General features: G+C 41.5%; 1 long non-coding RNA gene and 1 pseudogene across 2 annotated transcripts in view; one reads left to right on the top strand and one right to left on the bottom strand.

The window, feature by feature from the left end:
- The window catches only part of LOC138424648 (uncharacterized), a 108,250-nt gene that overhangs the window by 9,429 nt on the left and 78,515 nt on the right, over positions 1-20,306 (top strand). The window lies entirely within an intron of this gene.
- On the bottom strand, positions 2,671-9,351 carry LOC138429935 (amidophosphoribosyltransferase pseudogene; annotated as a pseudogene).

Raw genomic sequence — 20,306 nt, 5'->3', positions numbered from 1 at the left:
GCTCTTCACATCAGGTGGCCGAAGTATTGGAGCTTCAGCGTCAGCACCAGTCCTTCCAATGAATCAGGGTTGATTTCCTTTAGAATGAGATTGTTGGATGGCATCATTGACTCAATGGGCATGAGTCTGACCAAACTCTGAGAGATGGTAAAGGACAGGGAAGTCTAGCTTGCTGCAGCTGATAGGCTCACAGAGTCAGACGAGACTGAACAACGATAAACAGAAAAATGATAGGTATGTGTAAGGTTCTCAGTTTGTAAAAGAATTGCTTGACTATTCATAGGTGGCTTGAGGGGACCAGCTGAAGAAGGCTTGTGGGGCAGGTGGAGCCTCCCTGTTTCAGTCTAGAACATTACCCAGAAGTAGGTCTGCTGAGTTGATTCCAAGTGAATTCTTCTGGAAAGAATAGAGTAAAATGCATGTACCTTCATTTAGAAATGCTGACTCTAGTGGTTAAGAATACTGTATATTTGAAAGTTGCTAAGAAAGTAGATCTTAAAATTTCTTATCACAAGAAAACAAATAGTTACTATGTGGGGTGATGGATGTTAACTAAATTTACTGTGGTCATTTTCCAATATGACATAAATTACCTATAATTAATACAGTGTTATATATCAATTATATCTCAATTTAAAAAAGAAAGGGAAGAAAAAAAGATACTAGGTAATTCTGAAACCCTTAGACCTAAGTATGGTCTGAAAATCTGAGCATTTTAATTCTATAAACTAGTCTGAAATAAGCAATATGAAGCTTTGTTATACCTGTTGCAAAGTCTATTGTGTCTTTTTAAATGTGATGGGCACATTAAATATTTGAAAATGTATTTGAAGTTACTGTATAGTACTTAGCCCCAGTTCCACCCACTTTCCCTTCCTAAAAAGAACCATGCAGCTGTTAGTTTGTTTAAGGAAACTTATTGTCTGGTTCTCTTACACCATATCTGCTAAGGATGTGTGATTTATGTGTGTCAGTAGTTGTGGAAAAAAGATCGGCTTCGGTGACCTTTCCCCTGACTGAAATTTTGTGAATTTTTAGGTGTTTGTGTTCAAAGAGAGCAATGCAAAAAAAAAAAAAAAAAAAGCTGCATGATCTGTTTTTCTTACACTTCCTCTTAAACTACAGTTTCTGAAATCTTAAGTTCCAATTACTGATTCTAAGAGAGGCTGTTTTTCCACAAGGCTCCTACACGGCTTTTAGGAATTTCCAAGGTTAATAATTTGTCTTTGTGCCAAACCCCTGGCTTTATTTTCCTTTGCCCATCTGCACATTTTGCATGCATACGGGCTGTTGGTGTGCATATGTATCCAAGCTTTTGCATACGGAATGAGTATGCTTTCCAAAAGCAGGGCCATAGAAGTTCTAAAGGAGGCAGGGAGTTCTTGGAGACAGTCCAGCCACACGCTGCAGATGGCGCTGCTGTGATGGGGTAGGGGGCCTTCACAGCTCAGATCAGGCCGCCTCTGCTCCCCGCAAACCTCTGCGCTCTCCAACGCAAGGCAAGGGCTCTGTGCACTCATTATTAATAAGGGCCTCTCACAGGGCATTAAGTATGAAATTCACAGAGGAAAAAGCAAGGCTCTTTGTAATGAATGCAGAGTCATGTCTGCTCTGTTTTGTTGCAATTTGGAAGGGGAAAAAGAGGTCTAAAGGCTAAAACCTTTATGTCAGTGTTTCATAAACATGGAGAATAGTAACAGTGATCGTGAAGCTGTGCAAATTGCCATAAAAGAGGAAGCAGCAATAGGCTGGTTACGATCTTGGTGGTGTCTCAGTCCTTTTCACTTAGTTCCACAGAAAGCCAATTGTCCAGTGAAAGTAATGGTTTATAGAGATATTTAAGTCATCAAGCCTGAGGAGGCTGCTAGATGGAAAAGGAGAGTGGACAGAGTATTTGATCTAAGAAAGAGGGATATTTAAAACTTGAAGTCAGATCCTTTACATGTGGAATCTAAAAAGACCTGATATAAACGGACTTACATACAAAACAGAGAGAGACTCACAGAGTTTAAGAATGAGCTTATGATTACCAGGGGCAAGGATGGGAAGAAGGGATAGTTAGGGAGTTTGGGATCGACTTGTGCACACTGCCATATTTAAAATGGATAATCAACAAGGGCCTACTGTTTAGCACATAAGCTAAGCTAAGTCACTTCAGTCATGTCCGACTCTGTGCGACCCCATAGACGGCAGCCCACCAGGCTCCCCCGTCCCTGGGATTCTCCAGGCAAGAACACTGGAGTGGGTTGCCATTTCCTTCTCCATGAAAATATTCCATAAATAAATGAATTTCAGTAACTCTTAAAAATTCCACAAAATTTCCTAAGAACCTGTGAGAGTATAATACCTGGCAATCCTCTCTAAAACAGAAATTCACCTATCTGCTACATTACTGCTGATGATCTGAAATGTACATGATCTCTAAAAAATAACAGTACTGAATAAAACTGAAAGGATCATCCAAGTCCCTACATAATACCAAAGTGTTTATCCAGGATTACTAAATAAATCATAGCAATTTGGTATCCTTTTCAGAAAAAAAAAATCTCAGAACTTACAAGCATGTGGCATTTCACACTGTACCAACTGAGTAACAGTAAAAGAAGGTGTGACCGCTATAACTTCCTCACCAACTTTTGTGTCCTGAAACATGATGTCTGCCCCTAGCAGCTACCATTCCAATTTCACAGGGTATTTTCCAGTCAGAAAAGCTGTACAATGATCATTCTTTTCAAAACATTCCAGACCATTCTCATTTTCTTGAAACAAAATATCTTCCTTTGTACAATGACCATTGTTTTCAAAACATTCCAGACCATTCCCATTTTCTTGAACCATAATGTCTTGCTTTTTCACTCTCTGTTTTTTCAGTGTTATTCCTTCTTGTATAGATGAAACCAGTCCTTCTACTGACAGATATACAACACTGTTTGCTCCTAGATAATCTGAAATATGCTCAAATTCTGGTTTATTGGCAATAAGCTCTTCTTATGTTGGTATGTTTATTCCCATGAAGCATGGATATCTAATTGGTGGTGAAGTTACATGAATATGTACCTCTTTGGCACCAGATACTTTGAGGAACTTGATAATGGGTCAACTTGAGATGGTATTGCCTCTCACAATTGAATCATCTACAAGAACAATTCTTTTTCCTTTAAAGTTGTCTGACAGTACTCCAAATTTTTTCACAACACCAAGTTGTCTTAACCTCATGTTTGGCTGAATGAATGTTCTTCCTACATACCGGTTTTTACATAGCACCTCCACGTATGGAAGCCCACACTTTGTTGCATAACCAAGAGCAGCAGGTGTAGCAGATTCTGAGACAGTGCTAACCAAATCTGCATCCACGGGGCCTTCAATGGCCAGCTGCTGACCACAATGATATCTTACTGTGTAAACCATCTGGTCTTCAAATATACTATCTGGTCTTGCAAAATAAGCATATTCAAAGATACAGAAAGCCATTACGTTTCCTTCAGACCTTGGTATAATATCAAGAGTTTGGACTTTATGTCTGGATATTTCCACAATTTCTCCAGGCAAGACTTCACAGTAATATCTTGCACTGATAGATAAAAAGCTACAAGATTCTGAAGACACCACCCATCCTTCCGTTTCTGATGTTTTTTTTCTTGATCATTTATATCAGAAATGGGAATAAGACGACCAATGCATAGAGGATGATTTCCATAGGGATCTTGGACTGCCTAAATCACACATGGAACTCTGCAATGTTACGTGGCAGCCTGGATTGGAGGGGAGTTTAGGGGAGAGTGGGTCCATGTGTATGTATGACTGAGTCCCTCTGTTGCTCATCTGAAACTATCACAACATTGTTAACTGGCTATACCCCAATAGGTGGCTCAGATGGTAAAGAATCTGTCCAAGGTGTGGGAGACCCAGGTTTGATCACTGGGTCAGGAAGATCCCCTAGAGAAGAAAAAGCATACCGTGCCAGTATGCTTGCTTAGAGAATTTCATGGACAGAGAAGCCTGGCTGAGTGCTTAGCAGAGTCGGACACGACTGAGAGACTAACACACAGTACAAAATGAGGACAGAATGGTGGTGGTGGTTTAGTCACTAAGTCGTGTCCGACTCTTGTGACCCCACGGACTAGAGCCTGCCAGGCTCCTCTGTCCGTGGGATTCTCTAGGCAAGAATACTAGAGTGAGTTGCCATTTCCTTCTCCAGAGGACAGAATAGCTGGGGAGAATTTGAAATATCTAATTCCGAATTTGGGTTTTTTTACACCTAAGTTTGTACTAAGTTGAAGTTTGCAATGAAGATTGCTATAGAGAAGAAAATAAGCAGCACTAGCCCACTCCAGTACTCTTGCCTGGAGAATCCCAGGGACAGGGGAGCCTGGTGGGCTGCCTTCTGTGGGGTCACACAGAGTCAGACACGACTGAAGCGACTTAGCAGCAGCAGCAGCCCCCAACTGGTTTTGACCCTGAGCACCAGCCACAAAGCCATTGAGCTGAGGATAGTGTCTGACAGCTACTTCAGGCCTGCAAACTACAGGAAGGGGTCAGAATTGATTTACTTCAGAAGATTCTTGTTCCATTTGTCTCGCGCTCTAGAGTACCTGCCATAGCTCTTCATACATAGTTGACACCCAAAATATTAGTTGAGCTGAAATGATTTGCTACCAACTGAACAAGCACAACAAAGGCAGGGTGTGCAGGACAGGACAACACTGAGCTGAGCTTATGCAGTTGTGAGAGAATCACCTTAAAGAGTCTGGGGTAGGGGTGGCAGGGTAGAATTCTCTGGCGGTCTAGTAAAGACTCTGCACTTCCACTGCAAAGGAGTTAGGTCCCACATGCTTCGTGGTGCAGGCAAACAGAAAAAAGAAAAAAAAAAAAAGTTCAAGGCAACCTCTGAGGGAGGGAACAAGGAAGGGGAAGTGGCTGATGTACCTTATCATCAATCTTTTGATGGGATGAAAGCACAAATGCCTTGATTCTCAGACAATGCAAAGCAATGAGACTCAGAACCGATGTAAACCATTTACAAGGAAAGGTGGAATTTGCTTAGAAAGGACGATTTGGGGGTTATCGTATTTTCCATTTATACACAAATTCATTCCAGGAATAGCCATTTTACTTAGCAGGTGTCCCTCTGGTCCCTCACTAGGCGTGGCCAGCACGTGTGCCATGGCGTGGCTGTACCCTAAGTGCCTTCTTCAACAGAAGGCTTTCTCAAGTGAATTTTTTAAAGTACTGTGTTGACTTGACAATGGCTACCATTGAGAGGAAGCACATTGAAAGCTATGTGCTAGTCACCCTCACTCCGAAACATCAGCAATCAGACAATCAATGAATTACTGGGTGGAAACAGTCATTCAAATGTAACATATTGTGTTATACACTGTCCTTTAATAACTGTTTCTGAGAGTAATCTGTAATTCAAAAATAAAGGTTAATGAAAATGTTTATATGAAACCTATTTCTAAGTTATTAATATGAGCTTTAGGGGCTACTGGAAGGTGACTACTATTCGGAGGGCAGCAGGAGCTGGTAGAGTAGATGAGATTGTCCAGGCAAGATACAGAGAGAGGAGCGGAGTGCCTGGGACAGACGAGGTGAGCGGGTAGATTTTGGAGAAGTACAAAGTGAAGAGCATCAGAGGCGAGAGAAGAGCCAGCCAGAGAGGATGGGTGGAAAACTATGAGGGGTCGTTGGGTGATATAGACACAAGAGAGTGTTTCCAGAAAGGAGTGACTGTTAATAAATTATAATAACAAGCTTTGTCGATTTTGGATAGTATTTTTGTTTCCTACTCAAGCTTCAGAAAGTCCTGTACCTCCCTAGATATTTCTGGGATTAGTGATTTAGAAACATAGGTAATCAACCTAGGTACTTTGTATGTATATAAGTTTTGAATAAGTCTCATATGGCCGTGATTTCTGAACCAGATTTTGAATAACATGAGCTGACAGTGGGGCAAAATATTTGACATCAAGTTCTGAAAAACTGTGAGTAAGGACAGCTATGGGCGTCCCCTCCCAGCCTTTCCCCTGAGCACTGAGGAATCACAATTACAGTGTCTTCATGTGAATCCTTTCCACCCCTCAGTAATTTTTACTATCTAAATAAAAACATTTGCAACTTTTTTTAAGAAAAAAGACTGACTTATTGATTGTTTGGCTGTGGTGGGTCTTTGCTGCTGCACCCAGGCTTTCTCTGGTTGCGGTGCCTGGGCTTCTCATGGCAGAGGCTTCCCTTGTGGCAGAGCACAGGCTCTAGGGTACTTGGGCCCAGTGGCTGGGGCATGTAGGCTCAGGAGGTGTGGTGCGTGGGCTTAGTTGCTCTGCAGCATGTGATATCTTCCCAGACCAGGGATTGAACCAGTGTCCCTTGCATTGCAAGGCAGATTCTTAAACAGTGGGCCATAAGAAGCCCCCTTTACACCTTTTTGAAAATAAAGATTATTAGGATTATTTCTGCTCTAAAAGTAGTACTCCTCGGAGAACATTCTCATTACAGAAAAGACAAGAAATCAGAGAAAAATCCGTTATACAGGGATCTAGTCTCTGTTAACATTTTTAAGTGTGTTTCTTCTCCATCTTTTTTCTGCTCCTTTAAAATTTTCTTTGTGACAGTTCTGAATAATTTTATAAATACTCTTATGCATTGTTTTTTTCCTACACTTGATATAATACAATCAGTTCCCACTTTTAAATCCTCATAAAGATTATTTGTAATAGTTATATTACATAATTAGCAACTCCCCTATGGTTAAACATTTGTATTAATTTCTAGTTTTTATTATTATTAAAAACTCTATCACATTTATTCTTAATGCTTTTACAATTTTTCACAATATTTTGTGTGTGTGTATCAAAACACAATATTTAATTTAACAGATTAAGAAATACAGATGTTCTTGAGGCTATTGATTTAATTTGCTAAATTGCTTTCAGAGTTCCCAGTAGTCTTTATTGTAAGCACAGGCTTTAGAGTCAGTTATGGGTTGAATCTTGACATCATGGGCTGGAATGATACCATTAAAGGGCCTTGCCAATGGTGAATGTGCAGCCAGCCCAATTCCCCAAGACGTAACTCAAAATAAATGCAATATTCAGCTGGAAATATGCTGGAAGGAAGGCTAAGGAATAGATGTTTCCCTGTGATGACTACTTAACGGTTTTCTTTTTTTGAATGTCAGACTTCAAACTCTTCATTTCCCCTCTTTTTTGGTGTCCCTATTTCGCTAGTCCCCTTGGCACATGTTTGTTCACTTTGTAAAGTGATGGGGCTGCAAAGAACAACCTTTTGTGGTGTGAGAACTCAGCAGAGCCAGGAGGTCTCTCTAAACCTTATCTTTATTTTTGTTTAATTTTAGTTTTGGTAGTGCTCAGTTTTCCCTACTTTGTGGGTTTTCACTAGTTACGACGAGCAGGGGCTACTCTCTAGTTGCGATGTTCAGGCTTCTTATTGAGGTAGCTTCTCCTGTTGCAGAGCAGAGGCTTTAGGCACACAGGCTCAGTAGTTGCAGCACGCCGGCTCAGAAGCTGTGGCTCCCAGGCTCTAGAGCACAGGCTCAGTAATTGTGGGGAACTGGCCTAGTTGTTCTGTGTCATGTGAAATCTCCCAGACCAGGGATTGAACCCGTGTACCCTGCATTGGCAGGCAGATTCTCAACCACTGTACCACCAGGAAAGTCCTAAGCCTTATTTTTAAACTGAAAATAATGATATCTATTTTATTAGCTTGTTTTAAGGGTTAAATCAACTTTGCTTGTTTTGTATGCTGCTAAGCTGCTGCTGCTGCTGCTAAGTCGCTTCAGTCGTGTCCGACTCTGTGCGACCCCATAGATGGCAGCCCACCAGGCTCCCCCATCCCTGGGATTCTCCAGGCAAGAACACTGGAGTGGGTTGCCATTTCCTTCTCCAATGCCAGAAAGTGAAAAGTGAAAGTGAAGTCGCTCAGTCATGTCCGACTCTTAGCGACCCCATGGACTGCAGCCTACCAGGCTTCTCCAACCATGGGATTTTCCAGGCAAGAGTACTGGAGTGGAGTGCCATTGCCTTCTCCATTGTTTTGTATAGTATTTGTTATATAGTAAGTACTCAATAAATGGTGGTTGCTGCTGCTATTTTTGAGATGTGATAAATTTACCTTCTTAAATGCCGGATAAGTATGACAATACTTACCCATTAAATCTTTTTTGAATCATGTAACAGTTTTAAAAAATGGAGTCTCATTCTTGTTTAGTCTACTTTTCTTTGCTTCCTTATGAGGTTAAACCTTTTTTTCTCTGTGTTAATAGGCTATATATATTCTAATTTAGAATTGTATGTATGGTTTCAAATCTCAGTGCTTCCACTCACTGAGTGTGCCACCAGCCCAAGTCCCCAACAGATACCTCAAATGTAATATGCAGCTGAAAATATTTTGGGAGGAAGGCTAGGGAATAGATGTTTCCCTGTGATGACACTTTGATGCTTTTCTTATGCACTGATGTAATATCTTGCCAAGTGTTACAAGGCATTTGATAAGCAATGGAAGACCCAAGCTCAATGGTACTAAATAAGAAGGAAATGTACTATCTCCCCTATGATAGAGTCCCAAATAGAGCCTCTGGTTGGGGTGGTAGGGCGAGTATGATTAGGATTGACCTTTTCCCCTGCAAAGACTTGGCTCTGCCCCACCTTTAATGATCATGAGATGTCTATAGCATCTCTAGGTACCACATCCATTCACAACCCTTAAAATGTAGCTGAATTTTCTTCTGATTTCTCTTTGGGGAAGAATTTTGTAATTTTAAACAAAAAAAGGAAATTAGTAAGTAAAAAGATCAATACATTTAAATTCACAAAAATTGTTCTTTAGGATATTTATTGCATTAGGTATTGTTTGTTTGGTTTTTCAGTATTCAGAGAAATACAAATTAAAATCACAGCAAAATACTACTACACATCTATTCAGTTCAGTTCAGTTCAGTCACTCAGTCTTGTCCAACTCTTTGCGACCCCATGAATCACAGCATGCCAGGCCTCCCTGTCCATCACCAACATCTATTAGATTTGCTAAAATACAAGAAACAAAAAAGCAAACAGTAAATTGGCAATACCAAGGCCCAGCGAAGGTATGGAACAACAGATTAAATTTTCAGATAATCCTGGTAGGAATACAAAATGGTAGAGTGAAAAAGACAAAGGCACTCTCTAATATAAGTGAGAAATTATTTCCCAAACGCTTCTTAGAAGATTTCTCCCTCTCAACTTAATTGCCAGAATCTAGCACCTGTTCATTCCTAAACCTGATCCCTTGGCAAGAGGAATGAATGGGACCACACCTTCAATACCTGAGACTCTCCATCTCCTGGGCCTGGGCCATGATCTTGAAATAAATCAAGGTGTGAATGTAAGCCTGACTGGGAGGAGCTCGGATGGATCAGAAGACTGACAGGTCAAAAACAACTTATGGCTCCTGAGGCGAGTGACATAGGCAAAAACTTTCACACCTCTGACCCTCAGGTTCTTCCTGGACCAGTTGGGGATGTCCACCTTAACTGAATGTTTGCAAACTCTCCAGCATAGACTTGACCAGGGCTAGGTGCTCAGAAATTGTGTTTCTACTGATTTTGCTTTATTTGCATGACCATTTTGTATAATATAGTTGGCCCTTGAACAACATGTATGAGGAGGAGGGGTCAACTGTAATATGTTGTCTTTCATATGGATACAAGATTTTCCCTAAGTTAAGGATATATTAGTTGGAGGAGTCAGATAGTATGAAAGTTTATAATCACTGTGGTCAAGTGAATTTAATCTCTTCTTTTAAAACATTTCTTCTAATACTTTTAAGCTTAGAAAGTACTCCCAAATTCCTTTGCACTTCACTGATACTTAATACAAAGTCATGTTTTTCCTTTAGTCTTTTTGATGTGATTGGCACTTTCTGCTCTCTTTAATCCATATTGGATTTGGTGTGGTCTTAGATGTAAAATAAGGATCTACATTGACATCTTTCCTTAGTACGTAACCAGTTGTTCTACTATCACTTATTAAATAATGCTCTTCCATCATGTGTGAAGTTCCATGGTATAATGGTTCGCACTCTGGACTCTGAATCCAGCGATCTGAGCTCAAGTCTCAGTGGAAGCTGCCTATGTTTCGCCATCCTCGTTAGTGTAGTGGTGAGTATCCCCACCTGTCATGCGGGAGACCAGGGTTCAGTCCTGACAGGGAGGCAACATATCCTTTGGGTTTCCCTGATGGCTCAGTGACAAAGAATCTGCCTCCAATGTGAGAGACCCAGGTTTGATCCCTGGGTCAGGAAGATCCCCTGGAGAAAGGAATAGCTACCCACTCCAGTATTCTTGCCTTGAGAATTCCATGGACAGAAGAGCCTGGCGGGCAACAGTTCAAGGGTTCACAAAGAGTCGGACACAACTGAGCAACCAACACACAGCAGCTTCCATGGTACCTTTATCACAACAAATTATAGTTTTATACAGTTTGGAACTAGAGACCAGGAAAATGTCGGCTCACAGTAAACCAAGGAGTAGGGAAGAAGCACTCTAACAGCCACGCCCTCCACACACTGCAACCAAAACTGTAAGTTTAAGAAGTAACAACTGTGGGACTTTCCTGGTGGTCCAGTGGCTAAGACTCTATGTTCCCAATGCAGGGGGCCTGGGTTCAATCCCTGGTCAAGGAACTAGATCCTGCCTGCTACAGGATGCAGCGTATACTTATACTTATGGTGTGACCACACAAATATATATTTTTTAAATTGACAGTTGCATAAAATTCAGTCTTTCTACCTGGTCAGCTGCTCTTTCTTTCAAATCTTCATTTAGCACATTTGCTTGACTTTCTGTAGTTTTCCTAATATCAAGTCCTCATGAAGCTGATTAAGATCATTATAGCTATAGTTATTCTTCCTAAGTGTTTAACATGTTGGAAATTACCTATATTTTATTACATAAAAATACATAATTTCCCATTGAATTTACATAATAACCAAAATGAACAAAAATGAAGAGAAAAATAAGAGGAAGGGGGGGAAATGTTTATTAAAATATATAAATGAATCTTATAAGCAACTTGATTGTAAGTTGGTATATTTGTCAGTGTTTGATTGGATAACAGAATGGGTATAGGAACTAGGGCAGCTGTGAAGAGGCCAGAGCCTGAATCCTAAGATTTGTCCTGTTTTGTTTTTTTTTTATTTTGGGGGCTGCACTGGGTCTTCATTGCTGTGTGAGGGCTTCTCACAGATCACAGATCACAGGCTTCAGGACACGCATGGGCTCAGCTGCCCTGTGGCATGTAGAAGATTCCCAGGCCAGGGTTTGAACCTGTGTACCCAGCATTGGCAGGCAGACTCCTAAGATTTGTCTTTGCCAGAACTCTCTGTCTGTCTGTCTGTCTGTCTTGTCTCTGTCCCTTCCTGTCTTTTTCTCCCTCAACCCCCACACTTCTTTCTCTTTCTCCCCTCTCATTTTTTACTTTTTCCTATTTAACTAAATTCTCTTCTACCACACATAGGCTTTCTCCTGGGGGACAACGGGGTGGGGGACAGGTAGCAGTAAGATAATGATTACCAGAATCTACAACTGAGCTAGTTTGAACTTTGTTGCAGTCTTCACATGTGCATGCAGGGTCGTTTGTGACTTTCCCCTGACCTGGCCACCCTGTTCTTTTCTCTTTTTTTTCTCACTCCATACTCCTTATCCTGAATTAAGAACCTTGAACTAACTAGAGTGCTACATCTCCTGGGCTCCACTTTGCACTTGCTCTTCCTTCTCCATTTGAGCTCTCCTACTACTCTCGTCTCCATTCACAGTGGTGAATTCCAGCTCACACTTCTCACTACAGCTGTCACCTGCTCTAGGAAATCTACCAGAATACTTCCCCCAACAAAGTTAGAAGCCCATAAGTGCTGGTAATGCTTGGGCTTAGATCCAGCACAGCATTCATGCATCATAGACTATAGCCCACCAGGGTCCTTTGTCCATGGAATTTTCCAGGCAAGAATACTGGAGTGGGTTGCCACTTCCTTCTCCAGGGGATCTTCCTGACCCAGGGATCGAACCTGTGTCTCCTGCCTCTCATGTACTGGCAGGCTGATTCTTTGCCACTACACCATCTGGGAAGACTCTAGCATAGCACGTGTGCTCAGTGGTGACTGACTCCCAACTGTCCTCTGCCAGACTTCTCTGTCCATGAGATTTTCTGGGCAGGAATACTGGAGTGGACTGTCATTTCTTCCTCCTGGGAATCTTCCCAACCCAGGGACAGAACTCATATCTTCTTTATTGCAGACGGATTCTTTACCACTGAGCCACCAGGGAAGCTACCCTAGGATGATATATGGATCACATCCAGCCAGTTTAAGCAGAAAGGGACTTATTACAGGGTACAAGGTAGCTTGCAGAATTTCAGCCAGGCTGGGGAACCAAGCTTGGGTGTTACCCAGCCTGTGAGTAGCACAGCCAGGAAAAATATCCAGCATCCTATAGAAACGCCACAGCCAGTCACTGCCTGACACTTGGCCCCGCCAATGGAAAAGCCAGGATTTGTGAACCCTTCCAACAACATAGAAGAACCAAACCCCTCCATCACCCTTCCTGCCTGAAGGACACTGTGGCCACTAAGTATTTCCTTTCACCTTTCAAATTTCTGGTTGGCAGAAGCCTGGTCACAGAGAGAAGGGAGGCTGGGAAATGTGTTCTTTACCACAATAAGCAGAGGGTTGAAGTAGTATTGAATGAGCCAGTTTTCAGTACCTTCCATAAAAACTGTGTTGTTAAGGACATACAGATTTATGGTTTTTATACTATCTTGGTGAATAGTTTCATAATCTGTATGAAATCTTTGTTCCCAGAAATACTTTAATATCCACTTTATCTGATATTAGTATTGTTAAGGCAGCCTTCTTTAGGGTACTGATTTCCTGATGTATCTTTTTCCCATTCCTTTATTTGAAATCTTTCTGTGTAATTCTTTTTTGAGGTATGTAAGTCATAGGAATAACTGGATTTTTTAAAAAAGCCAGTCTAAGAGTCCCATCTTTTCATAGGTGAGTTAAAATATTTTTCATTGTGATTAGTAATCAACTTATCTTTGACATTTTATAGTTTCTATTTTATAAAGACCATTTCTTTTTTTTAAATCCATTTATTTATTTTTTGCTGTGCTGGGTCTTCGTTGCAGTGTGTGGGCTTCTCATTGCAGTGGGTTTTCTCATTATGGAGCACAGGCTCTAGGCATGCAAGCTTCAGTAGTTGCAGAGTGTGGACTCAGTAGTTGTGGTGCCTGGGCTTAGTTGCCCCGCAGCATGTGGAATCTTCCGAGACCAGCGATTGAACCCATGTCCCCTGCACTGGCAAGCTAATTCTTAACCACTGGACCACCAGGGAATGCATTAAAGACTGTTCTTTTTTCCCTTCTGTTCTTTTGGATTGTCCAGTTTTCCTAATTCCTTTTCTTTTTCTTCAACAAGTGTGGACATTACACATTCTATTTCTAATTGCTTAGTGGTTTTAACAAACTTAAATTTATATTTCTCTAACAAGCAGAGACCGGAGAAGGCAATGGCACCCCACTCCAGTACTCTTGCCTAGAAAATCCCATGGACGGAGAAGCCTGGTAGGCTGCAGTCCATGGGGTCGCTGACAGTTGCACACGACTCAGTGACCTCACTTTCATTTTTTACTTTCACGCATTGGAGAAGGAAATGGCAACCTACTCCAGTGTTCTTGCCTGGAGAATCCCAGGGACGGGGGAGCCTGGTGAGCTGCCGTCTATGGGGTCGCACAGAGTTGGACAGGACTGAAGCAACTTAGCAGCAGCAGCAGCAACAAGCAGAGACATTACTTTGCCAACAAAGGTCCGTCTAGTCAAGGCTATGGTTTTTCCTGTGGTCATGTATGGATGTGAGAGTTGGTCTGTGAAGAAAGCTGAGTGCTGAAGAATTGATGCTTTTAAACTGTGGTGTTGAAGACTCTTGAGAGTCCCTTGGACTGCAAGGAGATCCAACCAGTCCATTCTGAAGGAGATCAGCCCTGGGATTTCTTTGGAGGGAATGATGCTAAAGCTGAAACTCCAGTACTTTGGATACCTCATGCGAAGAGTTGACTCATTGGAAAAGGCTTTGATGCTGGGAGGGATTGGGGGCAGGAGGAGAAGGGGACGACAGAGGATGAGATGGCTGGATGGCATCACGGACTTGATGGACGTGAGTCTGAGTGAACTCCGGGAGATGGTGATGGACAGGGAGGACTGGCGTGCTGTGATTCATGAGGTTGCAAAGAGTCAAACACGACTGAGCAACTGAACTGAACTGAACTGAGCAAAGTCAATAACTAATCCATGTCTCCAACCTCCTCCTGGATAAGACATTTAGAACAATGTAACTTTCCTCCTGACTTAACCACTTTCCCCAAAGCCCCATATTGTTGTTGTTTTTTTTTTTTATCATTGTCTACATTTCTCAAAATGTTTTTATCCGTGCTTGGAAGAAGAAAGAAGTTTCTCTGTGTGATCATTCTGCCATCTTGATCTAGATGTTACAAAAGCCATTGAATGGATCTCCCCCTTCCTCCTGGCTCATAGCCTTTCACCTCCATTGTTGACTTTCCATTTCAGCTATACTGTATGAAGACCCATAGCTCCCTCCCTGCCTACTTTACCACAGCACCATCCTGCAGCCTTCACCCTGGGAGAGGCAGGGCAGGTGTTGATACACTGAAGAACATGCTCCCTGAGCAGGAAGAATGTAAAACCACTGCAGTGTCTTAAGCTCCCTCCTACCCTTCTCTATTTCAGCACATGACGTTGCTTCCAACTTCAGAGGAAATAGAAGCCATTAAGTAAGAACTCTCAAAATTTTCTACTTCCTTACCAATAAATTCATCTATATCCCCACCCACTTGTCCTTTTAAGTGTCACATGAAGCAGTGACATTCTTCCAACTTTAAGACATAATCGCTCAATTCCAACTCCTGTCTTCTGTATTTTTTATTCTCCCTCTCTTGTCCCTCATTGTATCAGCACATGATACTAGCTAAGTCAACTTTGCTTGTAGTGAGCATTTCATTAATATTTATAGAGTAAAGGAATGAATACATTAGTCATATAGGATACTTGCAAAATGGCCACAATAGCTATCTTCTATTTGAAACATTAAGAATAGCAAGATACTGTGAACACTCAGAAATGTAACTTTCTACAGATATTTGAGGACCATGTCATGATGCATACCACAAATACCTGAGTCCCATAATCACCTTATTGTATGCACTGGCGCTAAAGCTTTAGTAAAACAATGACCCCACCATCATGTAGCTGATCTGCTAGGAGAGGAAGGCAGAGTATAAGTAGTCAAATAAAATAATTTCAAATGCTATTCAAATGCTATAGAGACTTTACCAGGCTTCCCTGGTGGCTCAGAGGTTAAAGCGTCTGCATGGAATGCAGGAGACCCAGGATAGATCCCTGGGTTGGGAAGATCCCCTGGAGAAGGAAATGGCAACCCACTCCAGTACTCTTGCCTGAAGAATCCCATGGAGGGAAGAGCCTGGTAGGCTACAGTCCATGGGGTCGCAAAGAGTCGGACACGGCTGAGTGACGTTACTTACTTACTCACTTACTTATAGAGACTTCGAAGAAAATAAAATGGAGTAACGGGTAGAAAGCAGCATGTTTGAGGGGAAACGGGAAAGCAGGTGTGGAGAAGCATGAAGAACAAGAGGCATGAAGGATGAGGTGAGGAGAGAGGGCAGGAGCTAGCCTGTGACGTTGCGGGTAGCTTCCATTGTAAGTGCATTGGGTGCTATTGACTCTTTCAAATTGAAGTAAAATACATGTTGTAAGGTGCACGAAATGTGTACACTTGATGACAACACACACAACCCATGAAACAGCCACCCAGCTCAAGATATAGAACATTTCCAGACCTCAGATGCTGGCTTCACGCCACTTCTCTGTCTAACCGTCCCTCCAGCCCAGTCCCCAGCAAAGCTAAAGACCGAGTAACCGCCAACTGGCCTTCTATCACTGCAGCTCAGCTTTCTACTTTTTCTTTAATCTATTTGTCTGTGTTGGGTCTTAGTTATGGCATGTGGGATCTTCAGTTGTGTCAAGTGGGATCTAGTTCCCTGACCAGGGATCGATCAAATTTAGGCCCCCTGCATTGGTAGCACTGAATCTTAGCCACAGGATCTCCAGGGAAGTCCCAGTTTTTCCTATTTTTTAACTTATCAATCAAATTATATAGTACAAACTTTTTTTTTTTTGTCACACTCCATGGTATGCACAATCCTTTGGAACCTGTGTCCCTTAAGGTGGAAGTGCAGAGACCTAACCATTGAACCATCAGAGAAGTCCCAAACCTTTGTCAGTCTCCATTCATGGATGACTCTCTCTGAGAGAATCATCTGAGAGTTGCATGAGCCAGGAGTCTACACTTTAATATTACTTGTTGCACGTTGTTATATTAATACATCATAGCTTATCTATTGTACTGTTGATAAACATTTAGATTGTTGCTGACTTTTATTAGAGATGATATCTATTAGATCATGTGGGCTTGTGGGATCTTAGTTCCCCTACCAGGGATCAAACTCAGACCCCTGCAGTGAAAGCACTGAGCCCTAACCACTGAACCGCCAGAGAATCCCCTGTTTAGGGGCCATAGGTACTCATTAATCCTGGATATGTGTGTGTGTGTGTATATACACACACCCGTACACATATACCTATACATACACACCTAGGAGGGGAATTGCCAGGTCATCAGGTAAGCATATATTTTAGCTTTCTTAGATATCACCGAACAATTTTTCCTTCCACTAGCAGTGTCTAGAGTCCTAGTTCCTCCACATCCACTACATCCTCAGCAATATTTGGTACTGTCAGTCTTTTTAATTTTTAAAATTCGAGTCATTCTGACAGGTGTGTATTAGTCTCTCACTGTAGGTTTAATTTTACTTCCCCTGATGATTAATGATATTGAACACCTTTTCATGTTCCAACTGTCAATTTGGATTCTGAGTTTTGATACATTTAAAGCAGGACGTTGACCCAATGCACTTTTAAAATACCTCTCTTAGGACTTCCAGTGTAGGACTTGATGTTTTCATTGCCAAGGGCACAGGTTCAATCTCTGGTGGGGGAACTAAGATCCCACAAGCCACCCAGTGAGGCCCCCAAAATAAATATAATTAAATAAAATTCCTTTCTGGTTTTTCTGTGGAGGAGTGATTCTAGGGAGCGCAGTGGAGGCAGAACATTAGAAGATAATTACCTAGCCCAAGTAGGAGGGGTAGGTAGCTTAGATTAGTAGTGGCAAAGGAGTTAGAAGTGAAAAGATTCATGATGTATTTTGGAGGAGGCCTGCCAAATGACCCATAGAGCAGACATGGAAGAGTAAAGGAGGAGTCAAAGATGACCTGCACGGCTGGTCCATTTTCCCCAGGGTGGGAATCTGCGGGGGAAGCTGGTCCCTTGAGTGTTAGAAGGAAAGTTATAGGAGATAAAAGAGGAGACTGAATCACACCACAGCAAACTGTGCCACCTCCTGAATTAAAAAAAAAATTCTGGTCACAAACTGTGCTCAAAGAAACATCCTGGGCACTGAGAGAACCACGGTGGACTTTGATTTGCTTCCCGGCTTTGCAAATGAGCTCTGTAGCGCTGGGCAGTGTACATTTGCCAGCAACACTTATATAACTTCATTTGTTGCTAATGTTGTTGGGGATTTTATTTTTCCTTCCAAGAATAAGTACGTCTCCACGAGATGAAATGAAAAATCCAGAAATTTAAAATTAGATTAGTTTGGAAATTACTGTCATTTTTCTTCTCCTGTAAGGTCACTTTGCCCTTGCAGATCAGTGCTGGGGAAGTGACACATTTCTTTCCTTCCCACACTTCTGTTTGTTTTCATGCAATAAAAAGCAAATCCTTAACAGTTCAAATGCTTCATGCATGTGGCAAGAATTTTTATTGTCATTTAAACCTTTAATTTTAAGTTACGTTATGTAAAAGGTAGAATGCCAGACCTCTAGTTTACCAGGCCATTTCTATGTGGAAAATTCTGTACTTGCAGAAATAATAAGCCGACTCTCCAAGTCTCCACAGTGTTAGGCTGCGTGCTGCTTCAATTTGTGGGCTGCATTTTGGTTCTTAAACCAGTGACAATACTGCATAGAAGAAGGACCTCACAGTTAATCATGGCTTGCTACAGATAGTCCTTGTACTAAATACCAGCCCTGTGAGGTATGCAATATTATCATCTCCATTTAACATATGCGAAAACTAACTTCAGTCACTTGTCCAGGATCACTTGGCTGGTAAGCAACAGGGCTAAGATCAGAACTCAGAGGTTTAAGTCTAAAACGAAATCTTTTGATGGTTCCCAAGCTGGGACAGTGCAGAGTGGAAGTGTATATCTGCCAGAGCCAGTCATCCTGGGTTCATATTGCAGCTCTTCCACTTACTGGCTGTGGGACAGTCACCTCTGGGGACCATCATGGTCCCCAACTCACTGGATAAGGTAACAAATAGTTAACATAAGCAGTATGCAACACTTAGAACTCTGTCTAGATTATGCTATGAGAGTGTTAGTAATTAAAATAATAGCTTAAGATCATTCACATACTACAATTTAAATATTTAAAGTGTACAGTTCAGGGTCTTCCCTGGTGGTCCCGTGGTTAAGACTCCATGCTTCTACTTCAGTGGCCACGTGTTCAATCCCTGATTGGAGAACTTAAGATCCTGCATGCCGTATGGTGTAGCCAAAAGAAAAGAAAAAAAAGGTGTACAATTCAGTGGTTTTTGGTATGTTCAGAGAGTTGTATGACCATCACCACAATCGATCTTAACATTTCTATACCCCCAAAAGAAACTCAGTACCCATTAGCAGGCACTTGCCACACTCATCCTTCTTCCAGCCACAGGCAACCACCAGTCAGTCTACTCTGTCTTTCTAGATTTATAAGAATCTATTGAATACACCTATGGTCCAGAATTGCCTATCCTGGACATCTCATGTAACTGGAGTTATATATTACGTGACCTTTTATTTCTGGCTTCTTTCACTCAGCATGATGTTTTCAGGTTCATACATTCTGTATCAGGTATCAATACTTCATTTCTTTTTATTGCCAAAAAATGTTGCATTGTATAGATATATCATATTTTATTTACCCACTCATTAGTTGATGGGCATTAGGATTGTTTCCACTTTTCAGCTAATGTGAACAATGATGCTATAAATACTTGTGGGCAAATTTTTACGTAGACACGTATTTTCATTTCTCTTGGGTGTATAACTGCTGTGGAATGATAGCTATGATTTGGTACTGCCTCCTTCTCTGTACACAGATCCCTGAAAGTGCTGACACATAATTCTCACAGATGAACACACACATACCTTAGTGCTTTCATTCTAAGTGGTCTAATGAGATAACTATCTTTCTTCCTGTTTCACATCACAAATGAAGAAACTGAGACTCTGGGAGATTTGCTTTGTTGTTTCTTGGTCTGCAGCTCTGCCCATGGAGTGTCCCCTTTTAAGCCTGTCCTCTACACCTTGGCAAGTCTTTTGTGTCTAAGACTCTACTTCTTGCCAGGAAACTTTGCTTAGACCCCATGGGTGGGTCAGGTGCTCTGCTTATGCCTCCATGATGTCCTGAGCATTACTCTACCAAAACCTTTGTCACTTTCTACTACACTCATCACAACCTACCAGACGGCAGGGCCCTCGAGAAGGAACTCTGTTCCTCAATTGTGTCTTTCATGCCAAGCACTAGGCCTGGCATGTAGTGGCTACTGAATAGATACTGATGGAAGTTAAGAAAGAAGAGAGAAAGGAATGTGACCCAGATACCACTGTGACCCACTTTTTGATAGAAAGTGGTCTATCAAACTGGTAAAATCTTTTCTGTCATATTATGCAGCCTCAGTTTGAACTGACAAAATAGAAAAACCAGGGAGTGATTATTCAGATCTGTGGGGCAAAAAAAGCTTTCACTTTATTAAATCACTGAGCACAGCTTTCTTATAAACAGTGATACCCTCTGCCCAGGGGAAATGTTGCTTGAAAGACGGTGTGCGTACCCTGGACACACTCAGGCTTTTACTGGTACATGAGGACTTTTTTTTTAAAACTTAATAGCTAATTATTTATCTCAAAGTATATTAGAAACAAATATTACTAGGCTTAGAATCTTTTATATTACTATTCAGGAACAAGTTAAAATCTTTTTTAAAAAATTAGGACTATTCAAAATATGTATTAGGTATAATAAATAATGGTGCAGATGGAACACGGATATA

Source organism: Ovis canadensis, chromosome 1 (assembly GCF_042477335.2).
Source record: "Ovis canadensis isolate MfBH-ARS-UI-01 breed Bighorn chromosome 1, ARS-UI_OviCan_v2, whole genome shotgun sequence".
Lineage (NCBI taxonomy): Eukaryota > Metazoa > Chordata > Mammalia > Artiodactyla > Bovidae > Ovis > Ovis canadensis.
The sequence above is the reverse complement of the archived record's forward strand: the minus strand, read 5'-3'. Positions and strand labels throughout refer to the sequence as shown.